This window comes from Nilaparvata lugens, chromosome 12 (genome assembly GCF_014356525.2).
Source record: "Nilaparvata lugens isolate BPH chromosome 12, ASM1435652v1, whole genome shotgun sequence".
In the NCBI taxonomy this organism is placed as follows: Eukaryota; Metazoa; Arthropoda; class Insecta; order Hemiptera; family Delphacidae; genus Nilaparvata; species Nilaparvata lugens.
Genome location: NC_052515.1, coordinates 14,231,444 through 14,254,139, shown reverse-complemented (window position 1 = coordinate 14,254,139; position 22,696 = coordinate 14,231,444).

Below are 22,696 nucleotides of genomic sequence, written 5' to 3'. Positions count from 1 at the left end.
GGTATTTTCAACGGAAAGTGCATCTCAACGTTTGCACTGCTTGTTATAAACAGAGAGGCTTTGTTTGCCTTATTGCAGACCTGCAAGTAAATAGAGAGGATTTGATGCTGCGAATTTACAACAGTGTAGAGCAAATTGGCAGCTTACTAAGTGAAGTAGAGTAAAGTAGAGGGAGGCCTACTACATATTGAATACAGGACTACGGAAGTATAGTTATAATATCTGTGAAAATTTTATGAGGATTGAAGTGCATCTTGGACACTCAATGAAAACATATCCAAGAGAATAGAAGCTTTTGTAATGCGACTTTATCGGAGAATGCTGAGGATTCCATGGACTGAACATGTCACTAATGAAGAGGTACTAAGGGGAATGAATAAACAAAGGGAAATCATGAACACCATCAAGATCCGGAAACTGCATTATCTGGGCCACATCATGAGGAACGACTCCAGGTACTTTTTACTCCAGACAATCGTCCGAGGAAATATCGATGGAAAAAGAGGTCCTGGAAGGAGAATAATATCTTGGCTGCATAACCTTAGAAAGTGGACGGGAAAAACATCAGCTGAACTCTTCCGCATGACTGTGGACAAAATTAGGCTTGCCATGCTGGTTGCCAACATACGAAACGGATAGGAACCACAAGAAGAAGAAGAAAGTGCAGTAGAGATTAATGAAGAAAATTGAATCCCAATATGAAATAAATAAAGAGAATATGTTTTACTGTGAGTTTCTATCTTACTCTAAAATTCTGATAGGAGAACGAATACAATAAAGGTGAAGAAACACTTAAATACAAATATCAGAATAAAATATTGTAATCAGATCGTTATATCACAATACACTCGTCATGAAAGACGCTTATGGATTGAAAATATCAAAAATGTTCAACACACATGTTTTTATTTCGCAATTCAACAAAAATCTGGTATGGCGCACTCACACAAATTTCCTTGCCGTTATGAAAATAAAATTGATCACCTGACGCTAGTGTCCACGCGCATTTCGAGTTTACTTATAAACAAAGATTTGAGCCAGCTGGTGACAGGGCAATAACGCTGGAGACACACGAAGTCTGCTATCCCTTCATAGTGAATGATTTAATAGAATCAACAGTTGCCAACAGTTTGCAATTGAATAATCTTATTTTCTCGCATTTCGAGCTTATTTTAAATTTTAGGTGAAAATTTTACTGAACATTAATTGTAGAGATTCTCATGCTCAATCTTTTCCACTCAAAATTTCTCGTTTAAATTGTATCTGAAGCCTTATAATTGAGAATCTAAAATCAAACTTTGCTTAGATGGGGCGGAGCTCCTGGAATTTTTACAGATATGGTATTTGTGGCAGTTGATAGAGCTTATCAATGACTATTCTAGGTATAACTTTAATCAAAATCGTTGGAGCAGTTCGAGAAAATCACGATAAACCCTGTTTTTGACAACATTTTTGCGATTTCAGCCGCCATCTTGAATTGCATTTGATCGAAATTGTTCGTGTCGGATCCTTATACTGTAAGGACCTTAAGTTCCAAATTTCAAGTCATTCTGTTAATTGGGAGATGAGATATCGTGTACACAGACGCACATACACTCATACACACACACACACACACACACACACATACAGACCAATACCCAAAAACCACTTAGGGGACCACTAGGGGATTTAGGGGACCTTGAAACGTATAGAAATTTAGAAATTGGGGTACCTTATTTTTTTCGGAAAGCAATACTTTCCTTACCTATGGTAATAGGGCAAGGAAAGTAAAAATTGGTGTACAGAATCCAGGGATATTATAAGACGAACAGTATTAGACTATTACGGGAATGCTATAAGAAACTCGAGAAAGATATATTGTGAGGTATCCAGATAATTATCACTAGCTGACTATAAAAAAACAATGTATTTGAATAGAAAAAAGGATTATGTTGAATTTCAAAATGTGTTGAATTTGTTGCTTACAGCATTTATGTAACACTTTCTAATACCTGCATATCTTTCATGCTCAGTTTTGTGTGAAATCTGTTATCTGTGTTTTCTACCACTTATTTTTCCCCCTCATTTAGTTGGGGTTCATAGAATCAATAACTTTATTGTCTAAAGATCGAATAATAATTATTTGTATTTCTAATCAACAGTATTGAATTTTTCAGCTTTCTACTCTTTGAAACCCATTATTTTCGCCTTCATCTAACTCTTCATTTAAATTCACGTCTTCAGCCGTGTGTGTTACACACACAACGATTTTTGGTCGTACGATTTTTTGCCATCCTTAGGTTAGCTACTCACACATCGATTTTTGTTTGTACGATATTTTGGCGTCCTTATAAATTCTATTAAACAGATGATGTTTGTCAAATTCCGTTTAATCTGATAAAATTCATAAGGACAGAAAAATATCGTACGAACAAAAATAGATGTGTGTTTGCGGGGATTTATTGTATTGGATTTTACATAATATAATGTCAAACAGATGATGTTTATCAAGCTCCGTACAATCTAATAGAATTTATAAGTACAGCAAAAAATTGTACGACCAAAAATTGAAGTGTGTGTAGCTAGCCTTTGTCCTCTGCAATTCAACCCTTTTCTGTTTCTCTCCACTTCATCATTTTCATGTTGTTCATGTTTTTCTTCATCTTCCCTGTTCTTTCCTGCTTCTTATTTCTGTCCTTCCCCTTCTCCCTTTTTTACCTTATTCTCTATCTCACTTCTTTTCTCATCCTATACCCTTGTTTACCGTCTGCAGAAAGACCCTCACTGTGAAAGCCCATACAACAAATTTTGAATTGCAAAGTGCCCAACAGTAACTTTATGAATAAACGGTCGACAGGTATTCTTCGCAAGGGATGCGAACCTTTTTTGCAGCCCACAAATATATGTATATCTACAAAATATGCACAAATTCAGCACGTATATATTTTCACTCAGAATTGCAACACAAAAATATATTCCCCCCTATTATAATCAACTACTGTACCTTTGCTGTCTGCACACAACATCTTGGTCTTGTATTTTGGTCCTTAGGGAATTTCATCTCTGAGAGGTATTTTCGGATGCTATGTACTCACTGACTGTTCTTACAACATATGGAAGTATTTTTCATATCGGAAATATTGTTCCAGTTTACATTTGATGGATAATTGTTTGAAAAACAACACTACACAACAGCTCTACAAAACAAACAACACTTCAGAGCAACAATACATTACAACAATACACAACAACAACACTACACAACTTTACTACACAACAACACGACAAAACAAGCCACATTAAAACATAGTGATACGGGTGACATCAAGTTCTCAGTTGATCTCAGAAGAACTCACTCTTCACTCACAGACTCAAGTCTTTGTGGAGAGTATCCACTGTTGAATGTTTCAATTAATTCTATAAATTTCTATTATGTTTTTGTGAATAAAAAGCTATTTGATTTGATTCGATCAAGTATCAGCTTGGGTATGCAACTTCAGTACGTGCAGTTTCCAGAACGTCGAATTCCTGTTGCTTCCAGAAAGTCTAGTGGATACATAAAATGTACCTAGGTACATTGGTATCATATATTTCTTTCTAAAATTACCAAATACCAGCATATAGTGATTGAAGAGCAAAAACCTTTCCCTAGCCTAGCCTTTAACCTTCAAATAACTTCTCACTTATCCCTGTCTAACTAGCGTGCGATTCTATTATATTCACAATTCTTGTAAAATTTTTAGGGGCAGTATATGAATGGGTGATATATTGCTGGATTGATGCTTAATCTAGTCTGAAAATGATTTTCTAAGATTCAAATAAAAATTCAATAATTGAAAATAACAAGTTTATCAAGAAATAATGATGGAATACAATTGAAACTAGTTTATCGTTATCTTATCAATTGAATACTTTGAGAATTCTAAACCACTTCCAGAAAATCTAGTGGATTTTATTGTATCTCAATGTATCATACAATGCACCTAGGTACATTGGTATCATATATATTAATTTCTAAAATTACCAAATAATACCAGCATAAAGTCATTAAAAAGCAAAAACCTTTCCCTAGAAGGCTAGGCTTTAACCTTCAAATAACCTCTCACTTAACCCTGTCTAACTAGCGTGCGATTCTATTATATTCACGATTCTTGTAAAATTTTGAGGGGCAGTTTATTTATGAATAGGTGATATATTGCTGGATTGATGCTCCATCTAGTCTGAAAATAATTCTCTAAAATTCAATAATTGGAAATAACAAGTTCATCAAGAAATAATGATGGTGTACAATTGAAACTAGTAGTTTATCGTTATTTTATCAATTGAATAAGTTACTTCTAGCTACCAAAATTTCTACAATCTTTCCAATACCCAAAACTTTCACTACAACCATAGATAAAATATACCATGAGAATATATCCCATGGTGAAAGTCATTTATGTTCCAAATTTCAAGCCGATGTTTTGTCAACTTAGCTGATTACTGTCGACTACTATATATTATTATACTGTTTTGGCCAGATGAGAGCGTACGAACCGTACAGTATGAGAGACTACCAGTGTCACATAGCTTCACGAAAAAAATACTGGGACTATCATCTTGAATTAACATTGAAAAATGGAACATGAACCATGAGATATCTTCTTATGCTATCTTCTCTCTATGCTATAACTCAACAGAGAGGATAACGAAGCAAAAGTTCAAAATAATAGGTCCTAAACGATAAATAGAAAGAAAAATAAAAATCTCAGTACCCTTTTTGAATTATTTTATTAAAACATGTTTCAACGTTGTTGCCATTTTCAAGTCACTAAAAAAAATCAAATAATTTTTTGACAAAAAAACAAAGCATTAAAAACAGCTTACAATATCCATCCAAAAATTTCAGATAACAATATGATTACATGTTCAAAAAAAATTAGTAAGCTTTTAAACGAATAGACATTGGGAGAAAAGACAGTTTCTTGTACAATAAAATTAGTACATGCTGAATTATATAATATAATTCGCGTGCAAGTAGGAGCACAGCTTTAAATAATTTTGTAATGCTTCATTCACCCACACATTCACACTACTTTCACTCCAACAATAGCAATTAGCGCACATTTGATTTAGTTTCTTCTTTAATTATTTGTACCTTTAGAAAAAATTAACCTAAAATAGCAAACAAACTCTCAATTGAATCAGGCGGTTGTGATAACAGCCACTTGCAAACTTGCTTTTTAAAAGAATGATAATATTTAATTTGTCCAATATCAAAGGGTAGCTGATTGAAGAATCTTGGCCCTAAAACACAAACGATTTTTGAAAACAGGTATTATAGGATTTTGGGAGTTTCAACATATTGTTAGACATTCCTCTTGTTCTGTATACTAAATCACCCTCACCCATATGATCACTACAATTACCTGACATCCTGAAAAACAATTAGAGAACTTTAAATATTGAAAATCAATGTCGAAACATGTTGTAATAAATTAATTCAAAGAGAGTACTGAGATTTTAATTTTTTTTCTAATCATATCAAAAGTAGCCCTTTATAGAAGAGAGATAAATAAGGTCCTAAAAGATTTTTAATAAACATTATCTTCTTGAATATTCCATAATTCTTCATCAATTCTCATTATTAATACAACTCATCTTTCAAATGTTACACTCATCTGCCAATCCATTCTCCACACGCAATTCACCCAACAAACAATAGGATTTCTTTGGAATGATGATAATATTATGTTTTAGACAATTTTTTATAAACATAATTCTCGTGAATATTGAATATTCCATCTTTCTTCATTAACTCCCTTCATTAATAGAACTTATCCTTCAAGTGCTACACTCATCTGCCAATCCTTTCTCCAGACGGAGTTCACCCAATTTACAGTAAGATTCCCAAATCAAGTGATAGGAATAGAAGGGGAGCCTTCATTACCGAAATCAGAAAACGCTGATTCGTCAAAAACTCCCAGCAATGCTCCATGGAGTCTTGCGAGGCATTAGAACTGTTCCCCAGAACTGTTCTTATTGGGGAGGTAGTTACTGTCTCACTCTTTCACATGCAACTCAATATACTCTGTCTCACTCTTTCACACCCAACTTGATATTCTCTGTTCCTCTCTAAATGCTGACTTCAGCGTTTTATCAACGTTTCCAAGTTTGCCTGCCATATTTGAATCTGGATATGCGTTTGAGAACGTTACTAGCGTGTTATGAGGAATTGAGTATGTAGCTTCAAGTGATTTGTTTGAGATATAAGATGGCAACCATTTCGATATGTAGTATGAAGTATGATGATTTGAACGTGATAATAAGATGGCAACCATTTGAATATGTTGTAACTTGGAGTTTGATGTACGAGATATACATGATATTATAATATATAAGATGTCTGGGTATCTTTCTCACTCACTCTCTCTTCCGTTCTCTCGCTCTCTCTTTTGTATGAAAGGTGTATTTAAAAGGTATGACCAAATGTATATGTAAAGGTATAAGAAATGGGAGACAGATGAAGTCAGATATGAAATGTGGAAGATGTTACACTTGAGAATATAATATTGTAATCTGTTGATTTGTTATTTAGAATAAGAAATGCTGGAAGCGCAGTTTTAGTTTTGTAAGATCTCTTGACATTAATTATTTGCTAACTCATTATTCATAGTAAAGAGAGAGAGAGAGGACGATAGAGAATGCCAAAATCAAGACGTAGGAATAACGGCCTAATGACAGCAAGCCACGCCTTCAAGCTCCACTTACTCTCTTCTGATTGGCGGATTGGATCGTCTACTAGTGTAGTTCTCAATCTGACGGTAGGAGGCATTAGTTACAAGGACGAAAAAGTGAGTCAACTTTGTTGGCCTACAAACACGTTGTATTGATGGTTCAAAGAACATGAATTGATAATTTGAAGTAGATTGAAACAACATTGCAAAGTGGAGAGAGAGGGGAAGTAAAGTAGTAGAGTGATTGAGCACTCGCCGAAAAACCCTCTGGTTTGACAGGACCCTCAATTGTTTAAATCGTGAATAAAAATTCCGATTTGATTTGAGATGCGAAAGAAATAAGAGGTTATCGTCGAACAAACCCACAAGCGGACAATGACTCGAGGCTTCAGTCATCAGTAAGAACTCACTTCGCTCGTTCAATAATATATTCTGGTTTCTTTACTACTTAATATAGGTACTTTGTATTTATGAAATAGCATTAAAGTACCCTTTTTTGAAATTAATATGAAATAATAGATTTAAAACACAAATTAAAATCATGTTTTAAAAAGAAATTTCAAATAAACGTTTTACTAGTAGAACAATGTAATAATGAAAACACTTCACTTATATGGGCTACTGTTGTACAAATTAATGAAAACAATATAAAAAATTGTAGTACCCCCCTTCATTTAGAGGTTTAAAACATTTCAACGACTTGTTTTGACCATAGGTCATTCTCAAGTTAAAGTTTTTTTAATAATAAAGGGTACTACAAAACACTGTTTATAAAGTTTTTATAATAAAATAATTTAACTTGAAAATGACCGAAACTTGTTGTTGAAATATTTTGAAGTTTTAAATAATGAAGGGAACTACAAGTTTTCATATTGTTTTCAACGATGTAATAATGTATTCAGGGCTACAAATACATACATTTAAAGAAGGTGCTTTGTATTTTATCGATGATTATAATATTATTGTGGGACGTACGCTATCATTTTTGTACTATGAAAATGATCTAATTTTTTTAATGAGTTAAAAAAGAGTGGATATTCTGAATACATATTGGATTACCTTGGAGATTGAGTCTAGAAGAATTCAATCACAAGAAAGTTTCAAGAGTGTACAGTATCCTTCTCATCAAGAGATATAGTTCAGATAAGATCTCTTGATATTCGCTCAAGAAAGTGATGCAGCAGTACTTTCGCTTTGAAAGCTATCAATCCCAAAAGTAGAGACCTAAGATCTTATTCTCGGGCCGGAATGATACAAACCGAAATTCAAATGAGAGTAAAAGCCATAACCTCAAATTACGCCTGGGATAGGAGAGAGCGTACCAACGCTTATACGGGACAGAATGGAGTGAAAAGAAAAGAATATTCGAAAAAAGAAAATGGACCGCACAAAAGAAGGTTAATAATAAGAGGAAGAAGAAGGAGAAGAACTGAGACAAAGATGCAGTACCCTGGGGAAATTAGAATAATGAACGCATCTAAGACTATATTCGGTAGCATTGGTAAGGGGGAAGAGAGAGATGGAAAAGGTTGAGTGGGATGTGGAGGGGAGGAAGTGGGGGGAAGAAAAAAGAGGAGGGAAAAAAAGTTGAGGTAAGAGTTAAGAGTGAAAGGATAAAGAGGAAAAAATTGGAAATAGAATGGAAATAATGTTGTTGAAAGTTCAAGAGAATATTATTTGTTTGATAAGAAAACAAAGTGAAGTGAAGTGACTTTATGAATGAATATTTGTTTATACATTGATAGATACAATATAATTCTCAACTATGAATGATTGGGGAAGGAACAACAGGCTTAAAGCCCAAAACTGTTCCTTTCCCAAATTTAGATAGAAATTGTCCAAAACTAGATTATGTTTACAGGATTTTTAGGATTTATATTATAAGGATATGGATGAGAAGAAAGGAAAAGTGAAAAGGAAGAAGTAGTGACAATTAGGAGGTAGAAGAAAGATAAAATCAAGGAAAAGAGAGATATGAATGGAGAGTTCAAGAGAATATTTGTGAATCAAGGTAGAGAAGATGAGAGAGAGGGTGAATGGGAGATGGAAGAGGAACTGGAAATGAAGACATGAGCAGGAAGAATAAAGACTGGAGAAAGGAGAGAAAGAATTGATGAAGAGAAAGAAAAGAGAGGGGAAAAATAAGGAGAGAGAGAATCTATGGAGGAGGAGAAAAGAGAGGGGAAGAGATAAGAAGAGAAGGAATTTATGAAGGGGGAGCAAAGAGAGGGAAAGAAATAAGGAGAAAGAAATATACAAAATAGGAGGTGAGAACGGAAGAATATTGTGTGAAGTAAGAGAAATAGGAGGAGTTTGAAAGGTTGCAAAGACTGTATAAGTAGATGAATGGGAGATAGAGGAGAAGGAAATGGAGCATAAGGTATGGGAATGAGAGAGTTTGAAAGAATGAGTATAAACAGAATAAGGTGTAGAAGAAGCTTTGGATGGCGATAAAAAAGGGGATAATGGGAGAAGAAAGAGAAAGAAAAAGGGGAAAGTACAAGGAGGAAATGGATGAGAAAGTGGGACTAGAATATAAAAATGCTTCTAAGATGAAGAAGGAAAAAACTATGAAAAATAGAACGGAATGTGAAGAATAGGTCCAAAGAAATAGAAAAAGAGGAAAACAGGGGAAAATCGTGAGAAAAGTGAAGAATGGGAAGAGGAACAAAAAAGAAAGAGGGTGAATACAAAGAAGGAAGGGATAAGAAGGAGACAACAAGAATATGGAAGGAATTGAGATGGAGAAGAGAAAATACTACAAGGTATAGAACAAAAGCTGAAGAACAGGTCCGAAAAGAGTGAAAAAAGATGGAAAGAAAGTAAAAGTCAAGGGGAAATACTCAAGAGAGAAAGAGAGATTCACTGGGATGATTATGGAGTAGGTGATCCCGGAACGAGATAGCGAGTCTCTCAAATATAATTTAAAAGTCAATTGAATACATTAAGGGGATTTGAATAATATGGATTTGTTCCCATTTCAGACTCGCTTCCATTTTAATATGGGGTGGATAGAGGTTGGAAAGTACTTTGGATGTCTTAAGGGAAAGTAATCAAAGGTTGAAGATTAACAGAAAATTAATTTGGTCGAATTGAATTGGTTCAAAATTGGAAGACATTTTTAAAACTTTTTAATTAAGAATATTGAAAAAATAGGGATGATGAGAGAAGGTTATAATTTTAAAGTAATAATTCAGGAGTTTTTGATGAAAATATAGTTCAAACATGAATCCAAAACAATTATATTATATTTCCGTATGAAAATAAGTCGTTTTTGGATGAAGAAGGTTCCTTTTATCAAAATTCCTCCTAGATGTTCACCCTGTCGTCGATATTTGCAGTAAATATTTGCAGAGGTCTGAGTGATTGAAAGTATTTTATTGAGATTTTTGTTCTATAATTATTTTATTTCAGTTTCATTTATTTCATTTCACAATCTCAATATCAAATTGGGAGAGAATCAACAGGATGAACCCAAACTGTTTCTCTCGCTAATTTTGCTAATAATAGTCCAAATATGTGAACTTTTATAAAAATCACAAAAATTTACAGTCCAAATACACATTATACAGAAAAATTTACACATTATACTAAAAATTTTGTTTCTGGGTTGATCAGAGAGATGAAACGAATGATTATTACACTTAAAAATGCATTGAATTGGATACATAAAAAACTTGATAAATTTAAAGACAGAAAAATCACAAAAATCTCAATTTCACATTAGAAGACATCATATTCATTGAAATAACCAGATACCAGTTCCGATTGTTACACCATTGTCAAACTCCGGTGACCTAAGACTGAAGTACAGAGCAGTTTAGTATTAGTTATGAACAAGTGATATGATTGGTAGTTGAATGACCTTCCAGGGTGAACGTCTGGCATTGACCTAGACAAGCCACTCCCACAACGAACGGCTCATTGAAATGTCACAGCTATAGCGCTTCTTTCGTACTAGACATTCTAATAAAAATCAAACGAGATGACTACTTACATATCAATCTGCAGTATTTAGAATCTTAAGATAATATATATTTCAGAAATAGAATTAAGGCTAGCTACACACACATTGCAATTAAGTAACCTTACCTCCATCAATGAAGTGGATTAGACTACGGGTATCATGATTCATTCAAAGACTCACCTGTAAAGAAAACATAAAATTATCATCACAATATTCTACATACAGTGCACATTTTAAATGAAAATTATTGGAACAGTGTTGTTATTTAATCCTTTAAAATAAATAATCTATCATTCTAAAAGCATAAAATCTTTTCATTCTTAGATTCACCTAGGAATTATAACAACTATGAGTATTGTGACGCAACGTTTTTCTCTCATCTTTCTCCACTGCAATTGTTACGTGTACCTCGCTTTATGAATACTATTCAATGAATATGGATACTATCCTATTAGCAAGAAATTTCTGTATTATATTTTTATATTTGGTTATTAATGTCCAACGGATCTTAAAAGCGGCTCTAACGATTTTCACATAGTGGGTTTATGTTATAAGAATTCGATTGCACTAGGTCTCATCATTGGGAAAACTCACTGAAAGATAAGAAAAGGATAATAATTCATCCTTGGAGAAACAGATGATAATTTCGTCGTCTGTCGATATCAGAAGATGCGTGTGCCTGTGTGGGAGAGATACAGAATTATGTTCAGCTGTGTAATCAATCAGCTTATCTCACGAGAAATATTATCTAGAAATTTCAATCGACTTGATCAAAATAATCTGATTTGTTGACACGACATGGAATATCATTCTAAATTGGAGTATATCATAATTTTCAAAGTAAAATATTATTTTACAGTTTAAAGTGTTATTTTGTAATCCAATTTGGTTTGTAAACAATCTAAATTAGAACCTTTCTGCTTTCAAATGTTTGGACTGCAAATTGGAACTGAATTTAAGTGTATGGAACATAACCTACTCTTTGGACTATTTATAGTGTATAAATCAAAATTCGGGGATGAAACAGTTTTGGGCTGTGCCTGTTAGTCCTCCCCCAATCATTTTGAAGAATGGGTTCTGTTCATCAATAAACTAGCCGTCAGGCTCGCTTCGCTCGTCATGTCCGTCTGGCCAGGGGGCTCCGCCCCCTGGATCCCCGACTGGATCGTCCAAGAATTGGATCAGCAGGCTCGCTTCGCTGCATTTTTCATTTGAGCATTCTTATCATATGTTAGGACGATCCAGTCGGGGGTCCAGACTAAACGTCTGGCTAAACGGATATGGCGAGCGAAGCGAGCGTGACGGCTAGTAATATTATATAATATTAAATCAGGAATAATAATAATAAATATTATAATATTATATCAGGAATAGCTCTGATTGAAGTAGCAGTGCCCAATCAATTTTTCCGCAATAAATGCATTTAAATCTTCAACTTGGTGCCAACCTAACAAAGTCAACTCAACGTAATGCCAACCTGTCAAAATTATTAATTTAGTTACCAGTTAACAACTGTTTCGAAGAGGTACTCTCTCTAGATTATAGTTCTATATTAACATATGGTATGGCCTTTTTTCAATTATAATTAAGAGAATAAGAAGAATATACATGCTAAAAGACGAACTTTAAACCCTTATAAACCACCCTTAGAGTTAAAATATTGCCAAAAGATTTCTTAGTGCGCCTCTAAAGGACCAACTGAACATGCCTACCAAATTTGAACGTTTTTGGTCCGGTAGATTTTTAGTTCTGCGAGTGAGTGAGTGAGTCAGTCAGTCAGTCAGTCAGTGAGTGAGTGCCATTTCGCTTTTATATATATAGAAGAAGAAGATAAATAACGAGCGAAGCTCGGTGTCCCAAAATTGAAAACTAATGAATACTATTCAATACTATGTGCTCTCTCGAACTAATACACAGTACATAACTTCTCAAGACTCATGATAGTGTAAGAAGGTTCGAGGGTGGAAGGATGGAACTTAGAGACTTGGTATCACTTATTCCGTTCGGAATCACGTCACCTGTTCAGCGTTAGAGCCACCAGCTGCTCTCAGGGATCTGAATAATTTTGCAGGCGAAAATCCGCTTCAATGACAATCTGCACTCTGAGACCCTGAAAGGGGATCTAAGAAAGAACAGGCCTGCTTAGAAAGTTGGTTCCCAAGTCTCTCTTCTCACCTCCACCCACATACTTGTCATCAATCTGTCTCTCTCCACCCACGTTCTGGGTCTCATACATTATCTTACTTGGTTCCTCATCTATTTCTGTTCCCTCACTCTTCATCTTCAAATTTAAAAAATAATAATTTGATTTTCATGCATTCTTTTGCTTGGTTTCTTATCAATTTCTATTCCCTGACTCTTAGGGAATAGTTGATTAGCCTGATCTACTTTCAGCCTACACCATTTTATTAATCAATAATTTGATCTTATCTACCTATATAATTATTTTTCTGTTTTTTTTTCTTAAATATTCATATTTATTAAAACTTTTACAATATTTCCATTCATAAATAAATCCTTAGTTTCATCAATGAAACTAACGTTTTGGTAGAGAGCTAGTGGGAAGGATATTTTTGATATTCTTTCCGAAGGATGGACATTGATATGTCCAAAGCTCCTCCAATTTATGTAGATGCATAACAATATAATTATCTATAGTTATTATATTACAAATTGCTTTCCATATCATATACAGTTCAATAATTATTTCCTTAGTCTATATTATGTAAATTCATCTATAATTTTGCTGTATTGTAAGCTTTTGTATATAAGTGTATAAGCCAGTATATATTGTAATCTACATAAATAAAGTACTCAATCAATCAATCAATCTTAATCTTCAAATTTAAAAAATAATTTGATTTTCATACATTCTCTTACTTGGTTTCTTATCAATTTCTAACCCATCAACTCTTTATCTTCAAATTTGAAAAAAAATAATTTGATTTTGTAGAGCACAAAAACACACCCAGAGGATTTTGAATTACACATCTAAATGGTAACAATCGGAAGATATTGTTGATCAAAAACTAAAATTCATCAGAATTGATTGTTTCTTCAAATTTCACTCATTTTTGAAAAATCATAACTCACTACTCATTGTAGAAAGAGAGTTCCGAATGATCTCATTTCATCCAGAACTTCATAATCTAGAAAAAAAGGCGGGAGCAAATTTTTCTGTCCGATTACGAGATTTGGCAGAAATAGTTCAAAACTGGAAAATGAGCCGAAAATACGAGGTTTTTGGGCCACCCTGTATCTAGCACAAGGAAATTTTGCATGAAGAAATAGGTTCTGGACTTCTCGTATGTACCCAAATAGTATATTAGAAAATGAGAACTACAATATAAATTGCTAGCACACCTCCTTTTTATGTCTATATTGACTGGACTATAAGTTACAGGATGAAAGTTGTAAGATATATCAAATGAACTTTCCAAGTACTTTTCGAGCCCAGCAGCAATACAGAGTATATGAGCAAGCCTGGTGCCTCAAGCAAATAATAAAATGCAGGGTTAAAGTTGGTGACGAAAGAGCGAACGGACTCAAAAACTGAGAAAAGACGTCTTTTCCCAACAAGGGAAAGTTTCAGAAGGGAAAAGGGAGAGAAAAGAAAGTGGCAAGTTCCACTTTTTGCCGGGTAATCCTATTAAGAACAAGCTTATACAGGGTGCCACGTGAAGGAACATCGCATATTCATGGCAATGCATTGAGTTGAGATACGAGAATCGGCCAAATGCTGATGGAGAAGTGGTTTGAGAAGAGATTGAGAGAGAGGGAGAAAGTGAGAGAGAGTAAAAGAGTGAGAGAGAGAGAGGGAGAGAGAGAGTGAAAGAGAGAGAGTGAGAGAGGGAGGGAGATTGATTGAATGATTGATTGATTTGAGTACTTTATTTATGTAGATCACAATATATACTGGCTTATATTTGTTGATAATCCTTCAACTAAATATTTTTAGTTATACACTAATACAATAGCTTACAATACAGCAAAGTTTTAGATGAATTTACATAACATAAACTAAGAAAATAATTATTGAACAGTACAATGATATGAAAAAAAAATCAATTTGGAATAACTATACAAGATATTAATTGTAATGCATCTACATAAATTGGCGGAGCTCTGGACATATCAAATTATCAATGTCCATTCTTTGGAAAGAATATTAAAAATATCCTCTCCACTAACTTCTACCAAAAAAAAGAGTTAGAAAAGGGAGAGAGAATTAGAAAAGAGAGAGAGAGAGTAAGGGAGAAAAATGTGTGAGGAGGGTGATAAGGAGGAAGTGTGGTAGAACAAGAAGCTAGATTTTCATGGAGAAGATCTTCAGTTTTGAATCATCTAACTTTGAAAATCTACTCTGTAAAAATACTTGAGGACTGAAAATTTGGTGAATTGAAGACTTAACCCATTTCGGACTATGTGTTATCTAAATTTGGGAGAGGAGTAGCACAAGGTTACCTTATTTCTCCTCTCCCTATCATTTTGATGATGTACTAATTGTATGAATGAATGAGAGTACCAACCTAATAAAGAGACAGAATTCAAATTCAAATAAGTGACAGGTCTTTGCAAGAAACAAAGACAGATGCAGAAGATTAGCTCTGAGCAGGATGGATAAGCGACTGTGTGAAAAGCAGTAGAGTGTGAAAATAAAGGAAGAGGAGAAGAAATGCAGGTAATAAAAAGAGAATGCAATATGAATAGAGGAAATCAATAAATTATTAAACATCAATATTCACATAAATGGGGATATCTTATTAATATCTAATTGATGCCCGGTTGCACAGAAGCCTGGATTCTCTGAAAAAAGGTTTCTCTGATTGGTTCTTATGGCTTTCAATAATGATTAAAATTGAACAAGCTCTTAAGCTACCGGGGCTCAAGCTTCTATAGTGAGGTCCACGTTATAATGACAGTATTTGATTAACATCAGTGTTGCTCTATCCTTGTCTATCATTCAACAAAGCGGACAGCGCTATCTCTTTCTAGCTTTGCTCTGTTGCCGGATCGTCTTTTAACAATGTAGAATTAATAATTAATTAACAAAATATTTTATCCTAATTATGAAAATTCATCTTGAAATTATTGAAAAATATAATTTCTCGCTTGAAAAAATATAATTGATTATTTTAAACGAGAATGAACCGTTAGTTAATATTACATCAATAAACCTGTATCAGCTACCGTCTATAGAAGGCATTGACAAGACAGAGGATCGGCAACGTTTTCCTCCTATCTTCATCCACTGCCATTATAACGTGGACCTCACTGTAGTTGAATGTAACAGAACACTGATTTATCAAAATATATAATAATAGAAAACAAATTTCCTTATATTTTGGAAGGTAGCCAATTACATAAGAGTTACCCAATGTATTCAGTGACTTGAATTTCTATATTATCAAAGTGTTCCATGAAGAATGCCAGAAATACAAAAGAATAAAAAAATACAATCAGGAATTTTGTCCTCTATATTATTTTATAGGATAGAATCTGCAATTGTTTTTTGATCAAGAACAGGGACAACGAATCAAACGCAAATGACATTCAATTTTGATTGAATTTTATCAAACTAAATCAAACGGTTTCGTTGAAAGTTAACTGAGTTTCAGAATAGACCAGAAAAATATTACTTGGCAAACATCCAGAGTACTCGTGGAAATGGAGCTTGAGATGCTGTTGACAAAAAGAACTACTGAAAGGGTTGATTTCCAGGCATATCTTGTTACTGATAACATCATTATCGCATGTCACACCTCTTATACATTTCTAGAAATTGAAAACGAATGTAACTCTGATAAGAAGCGAAAGAGTTTCAGTGATAAGGGTGCGAATGAAGAGTGAAAAATAGAGAATGAATGAGTAGAGAGAGAAAGAGAGAGAGTGAGAGAGATAGTGCATGATAGAGACAGATAGAGAGAGAGAGAGAAAAGTGAAGAGTATAGAGTAGAAGTAAACGTGAGCAGAGAGAAAGAGAAAGGCAGGATGTGAATGCAGAATGGAAAAGAGACAAAAACTGAAAGATTGCAAGAAAATCTCAGAGAGTGAATGAGTATAAAGTGGAAAATATAGAGTAGAAATTAATATGTATGAACAGAGAGAAAGAGAAAAAAGAAACGGTATAGACTGAGATAGAAAATGGTTATGGAAGAAGATGGCGATAAAATACTCACAAAAGACGCTTGAATATCAGAAAAGATAGCAACCATATTTTTTAATATCGTTCCTGATTTTGGAGATGTTGTTGCATTGTGATGATAATATAGCAGTTACCAAACCTTCAAATACACGTCTCTTACTTTCTTATCAGTTAAATAAAATTCTGAATTTTCCGTTCTTTCTTCAACATTCTCTCATTTTTCCCACTCTCATCTCTGCCTGTTTTGTTATCTACTGGTATTTGTTAGGTTTACTAAATACCAGGTAAAAGGTCCACCTTCAAGTAATTTTCATAGATACAGAAAAATTCCTTCTGATCACACTTTCAAACAAGATTATGATCATATTTTTTCTCTAGTGCTACTCCTGAATATATGAATAAAATTAGAAATCTAGAAACACTTAATTTACATGGGCTACTTTTGTACAAATTAATAAAAACAATATAAAAAACCTTGTATTACCCTTTATTATTAAAAACTTTGAATATTTCAACGACTAGTTTCAATCCTAACTTAGATCATTTTCAAGTTAAAAACTAGTTTTCGCCACACTTGGATGTAATGAGCTGGTTTACGTGCGTCATATGGTGGCCGAAAGTGATTGTTTTCCGACCAGGCCGGTAAAACTTTACGGCCCTAGGGCTGTAAAATGACCTTGAATAACAGCTGATTCTGATTTGATATGAACGGGTTTACAAAATAGTTTATGAAACAGAATCAGTTTATGCTTCTAGAATTGAATAAAGTATTTGCAATAAGATACTATCATTTCATTTGGATGAATGAAATACAAATAAGATATTATAAACTACTCAAATTCAATTTTCAGAGTATAATAGAATCTAACCTCAAACCTCATAGTACTGCGTTTATCACAAAACCTGGTGGATAGTTTTGGAACTACTTGGGCAATATCCATGGTGCTGAACGTTTTAACAAATAGTTTATTAAACAGAATCAGTTTATGCTTCTAGAATTGAATAAAGTATTCTGCAGTAATATACTATCATTTTATTTGGATGAATGAAATAGAGGTAAGATATCTTCTTCTTCTATATAATAAGAGAGAGTGGGGTTGTGTTTGTTCGCATCAAAACATGTCAACTTGTGGATTGCATACCGGAAAAACGGGAATGATTTAGATCTCCAAATTTTGAACATAGATTCTAAAAATATCAATCTCGTGCACCTGGAAGCCCAAATTTCTATTTTCCTTCTAGATTTTTCAGAATATTAATGTTCAAATTCATCTATGCTACCGTAGGCTAATTGAAGTTCCATAGCCCAAAGTGTGTATTTTATCAGCAGGTTATAAGACTACCATTTACGAACGTCTATGTAGCGCAGCGGTAAGAAGCTTGCTTACGGAGCGATGGTACCTGAGTTCAAATCCCCCGATGCTTCCCATTTTTTGTTCTTAATTTTTTCCCTCGAAACGTATTATTATCAATTATTTTTTGAAGGAATTTGTTTTCATTACTATTGAACTTGGATTTTATCAAATAATTATTTTCAATGTAAAATTTTGCCACCAGTACAAATGAATTGGACATAGTCTTCATGCTGTAGGCCTATAATTTATTGATTTCATAAGAAAAACATGAATAGATCACAATAAAATGAGTAATAATTTATATTCTTCAGTTATAATGTAGGCTACTATCAGACACGAATTCCCAGTGAAACGAGTATTTTAGGTATTTTTTTTGGAATTGGGAAAACAAAAGGCTGCCTGATTCAAATTGAGGAGGATCCTAATAGAACTAAATTTATTGATGTATTGGAAAAATCAATATGATTCTGTGAGGTTTCCAAGTATTATGTATTCTTCAGTTTTCTATACTATAATAACTAGATACTAATAACTATACTAATAGCTAGAGCTATGACCTTCCACTTTTGTTTTTGGAACTGCTTAATAAACAATTATTCTCATATATATTGTTTATTTCTCTGTGTGGCGAAAAATAGCGTTCGCACCATGAGCAAAAATGTTTTTCTGGCTCTCAATCTTTTCTAGTCCTCGGCCTACGGCCTCGGACTTGAAAACCGATTTCGAGCCGGAAAAGTCTCATTTTCGGCCCTAGGTGCGAAATATACTATTTCGCCCCACTTGGATGTAATGAGCTGGTTTACGTGCGTCATATGGAGGCCGAAAGTTATTGTTTTCTGACCAGGCCGGTAAAATTTTTACGGCCCTAGGGCTGTAAAATAACCTTGAAGTCAGCTGTTCTAATTTGATGTGAACGTGTTTACAAATAGTTTATGAAACAGAATCAGTTTTTGCTTCTAGAATTGAATAAAGTATTCAGCAATAATATACTATCATTTTATTTGGATTAATGAAATACAGATAATATATATATTATAAACTATTCAAATTCATTTTTCAGAGTAGGATAGAACTTCTAACCTAAACTTCCTAAGTCGATGACAACAAGCATTGTTGACGTTGACATTCAGATTGGCCAAATTTCAAGTGTGCTAAAACAGCTGATCAAAAAACTTTTCATTATTTGTGCTTATTATTCAATAATTAAAAAAATTATAATTAAATCATCTTATTGTCACTTGAAATAATAAAAAAGTATAAACTCAACCTCCCACATAATATTTTAGGTTATTTAGACAAATCAGAATAAAAAATAAAAATACTTGGACAATTTCCTGATATTCAGATTAGGCCTACCTTAGTTTTTCTAGAGCTATGACATTCCACTTTTGCTTTCGGAAGTGCTCAATGAACAATTATTCTCATATATATATTGTTTATTTTTCTGTGTGGCGAAAAATAGCATTCGCGCCACGGGCAAAAATTATTTTCCGGCTCTCAATCTTTTCTAGTCCTCGGCCTACGGCCTCGGACTTGAAAACTGATTTCGAGCCGGAAAAGTCTCATTTTCAGCCCTAGGTGCGAAATATACTATTTCAGAAATCTATGTATCTAACTCTGAGTATCTTAGTATCTTGTAGTGATTGAACAATTTTAAAATGTTACTTAGATTTCTATTTTTATTTATAAGATTGTAATCTTTCGATAAATAAAATCTCTGGTATTCTTTCAATTTCCATATACCCTGTTGTCAATATTTGCAGTAGCAGAAGTCTTCGGGGTGATTTACAGCATTCAATTTCGATTTACGTTTGTTAATGGACATCGAGTTCATTGAAGTACCTTTCTTATATCATCACACAAATTTTCATCAAATTTCAAAGATCCATCAAGCTTTCAACTCATTTTCGATCGTTCCAACTCTGATTCAAAGGCAGCTCAATTTATGCATATTACGAAACCTCTAGCCCAGCAGTTCCTAGGCCTACCTACATAAAAATTATAGACAACCACCATTGCAATTCCATGACATTGCAACTGATAATATGCAATTCTGCAGCATCAGTGCAATGCTATGCACTCGCATAAATGCATCCCTTCAGTGGAATCCCAAATGTATTCTCCATCATTCTTATCATACATTATAAATTCTCCCCACCCTTGTTCAGCAATATGCCAACTTATTCCGATATGGATATAACATATATTTTGTCTACAAATATGGTCACTTATTTGTCTGAGTATGACTTGATTTGTCTGAGTTATGGTGGTGATATTTAGATTGTCTATAATATTTTGTCTATGAATTGGGTTTATATATCTTGATTTGTCTGAATTATTGTGGTGATATTTAGATTGTCTATTATATTTTGTCTATAAATTGGGTTTATATATCTTGATTTCTCTGAGTTATTGTCATGATATCCAGATTGTATACATACCTAAGGCTGTTTTGTGATATATTGGTCTCTATGTAAGTCGAGGGTTTGTATCATTATGTATTTCATTGACTTGTTTGAATCTGATAATTGTGCATATATATTATATTACGATACTGATCTGATGGTTTATGAAATTTAACTCTAGGCTACAGAGATAATAATTATGAAGTGTGTGATTATACTGTAGGCATACTGGACATTAATAACCATCCTGGTGCACATTTTACTATAAATTAATATCGGGGCACCAAGCTTCGCTCGTTATTTTTATTTATTGATAAACAGAACACAATTATTCTCTAAAATGATCGTGTTTATATTTCACAGCTGGCTATTATGTCATGTTATGAATTTCGGGGATGCGATATTCTGATTTTTTACATACTCACTCGCTCACTCACTTTTTTACCATCCACAGCTGTTTCAGCCAAGGATGAAATATCCTTTTAATGTCGTTCAGCGAGTTTTCCCAAGGATGAGACCTAGTGCAATCGAATTTTTATATCATAAACCTACTATGTTCCAAATTTTGTGAAAATCGTTAGAGCCGTTTTCGAGATCCGTTGAACATAAATAACCAGATAAAAAATATAGCCAGACATATAAATACAGAAATTACTCACTTAATAAAATAATAGGATGAGGTCCACGTTATAATGACAGTATAATGACAATGGTCGTCATGCCTCCTAATTCAAAATTTAAAACAATTATCAAAGACAATGATCGTTGTTTTTCTTTGGACAGAGCAGATAGCTCTATCATTTTTTTGATCCTCAACATTGCCAAGTCGTTCTATAAAATGTAGCCTAGAAATATAATTTATTATCAGAATATTTATTCTCAATTATGACAATTTATTCATTCAATTATTTAAAAATTTATGTTTATTTTTTTTTTTTTGTTGATACAATAATTACAAATCATATGAATATGATCGGGATAGAACAACAGACATAGCACAAAATTATTCTGTTACCAAATTTTGATAAATAATAACAAGTCCAAAAAAGTAGGTTTTGTTCTTACTGTGGAAAATTTAAGTTCAATTTCTGTCCAAAAATATAAAATATATGAGCTGGGGATTTTAAATTTAGAATGAGAAAAACACCAATTTATAATAGTCAAATATTGCACTTAATATCACCCATTATTCTTGACAAATGGAATATAATTCATAAATTTTCACAAGAATGAACAATCAGTTAATTTCACATCAAATATACCGGAATCAGCTATCATTCATAGAAGGCAGTGGCAAGGCAGAGAATCGGCAACGCTGTTCCTCTATCTTTCTCCACTATAGGATATAATAGTTGATACAGAGGTTGATAGGATATTATACTTGGAGCATAATAATAGTTTATGAAGTTTCATACTTAAAATATCGGGGCACCGAGTTTGCTCTGTTGTGTGAAAGCATAGAAAATTTGTAATGAAAGATTGAATTCATAGTTTATATTTATTTATTCATTTTCTCAGCCGTACAATTATTTTTACAGTTATATGAGGAGGCACAACAAATGCCCAAAACTTTCCCCTTTCAAATTTATACTACAGTCCAAGTCAAAATCTAGGTTAAGCTACTATCACTCATCAAAATAACAATTTATTCACACTTCAAAAAACAAACACATCATCAATTACAAATAGATATACTATGATTTCGATTTACTATGTTTGCTACAATATTCGTTAATATACTATGTATTATTCCATACTAACAGCATCTGGTTACTATTTTGGACTTTCTGAAGTGAACATGTTTTCCAAAAAAAGAGAAATAAACGAAAATAAGTTTCTCTTGCTGAATTTTTCTTCTTGTGAGATCAGCTGGATGATCCCACACACATGCACTCGACTCGTTCACTCTCTTCCATTACGGTATCGACAGACGACAAAATTTCCAGCTTTTTTCCAAGGACGTATTTATTCTTTTAATGTCCCTTAGCGAGTTATCCAAGGGTATAGACCTAGTGCAATCGAATTTTCATATCATGAACCTACTTTGTTCCAAATTTCGTGAGAATCGTCATATTAGAGCCGTTTTCGAGATCCTTTGAACAATATGTACCCATATAACCATATAA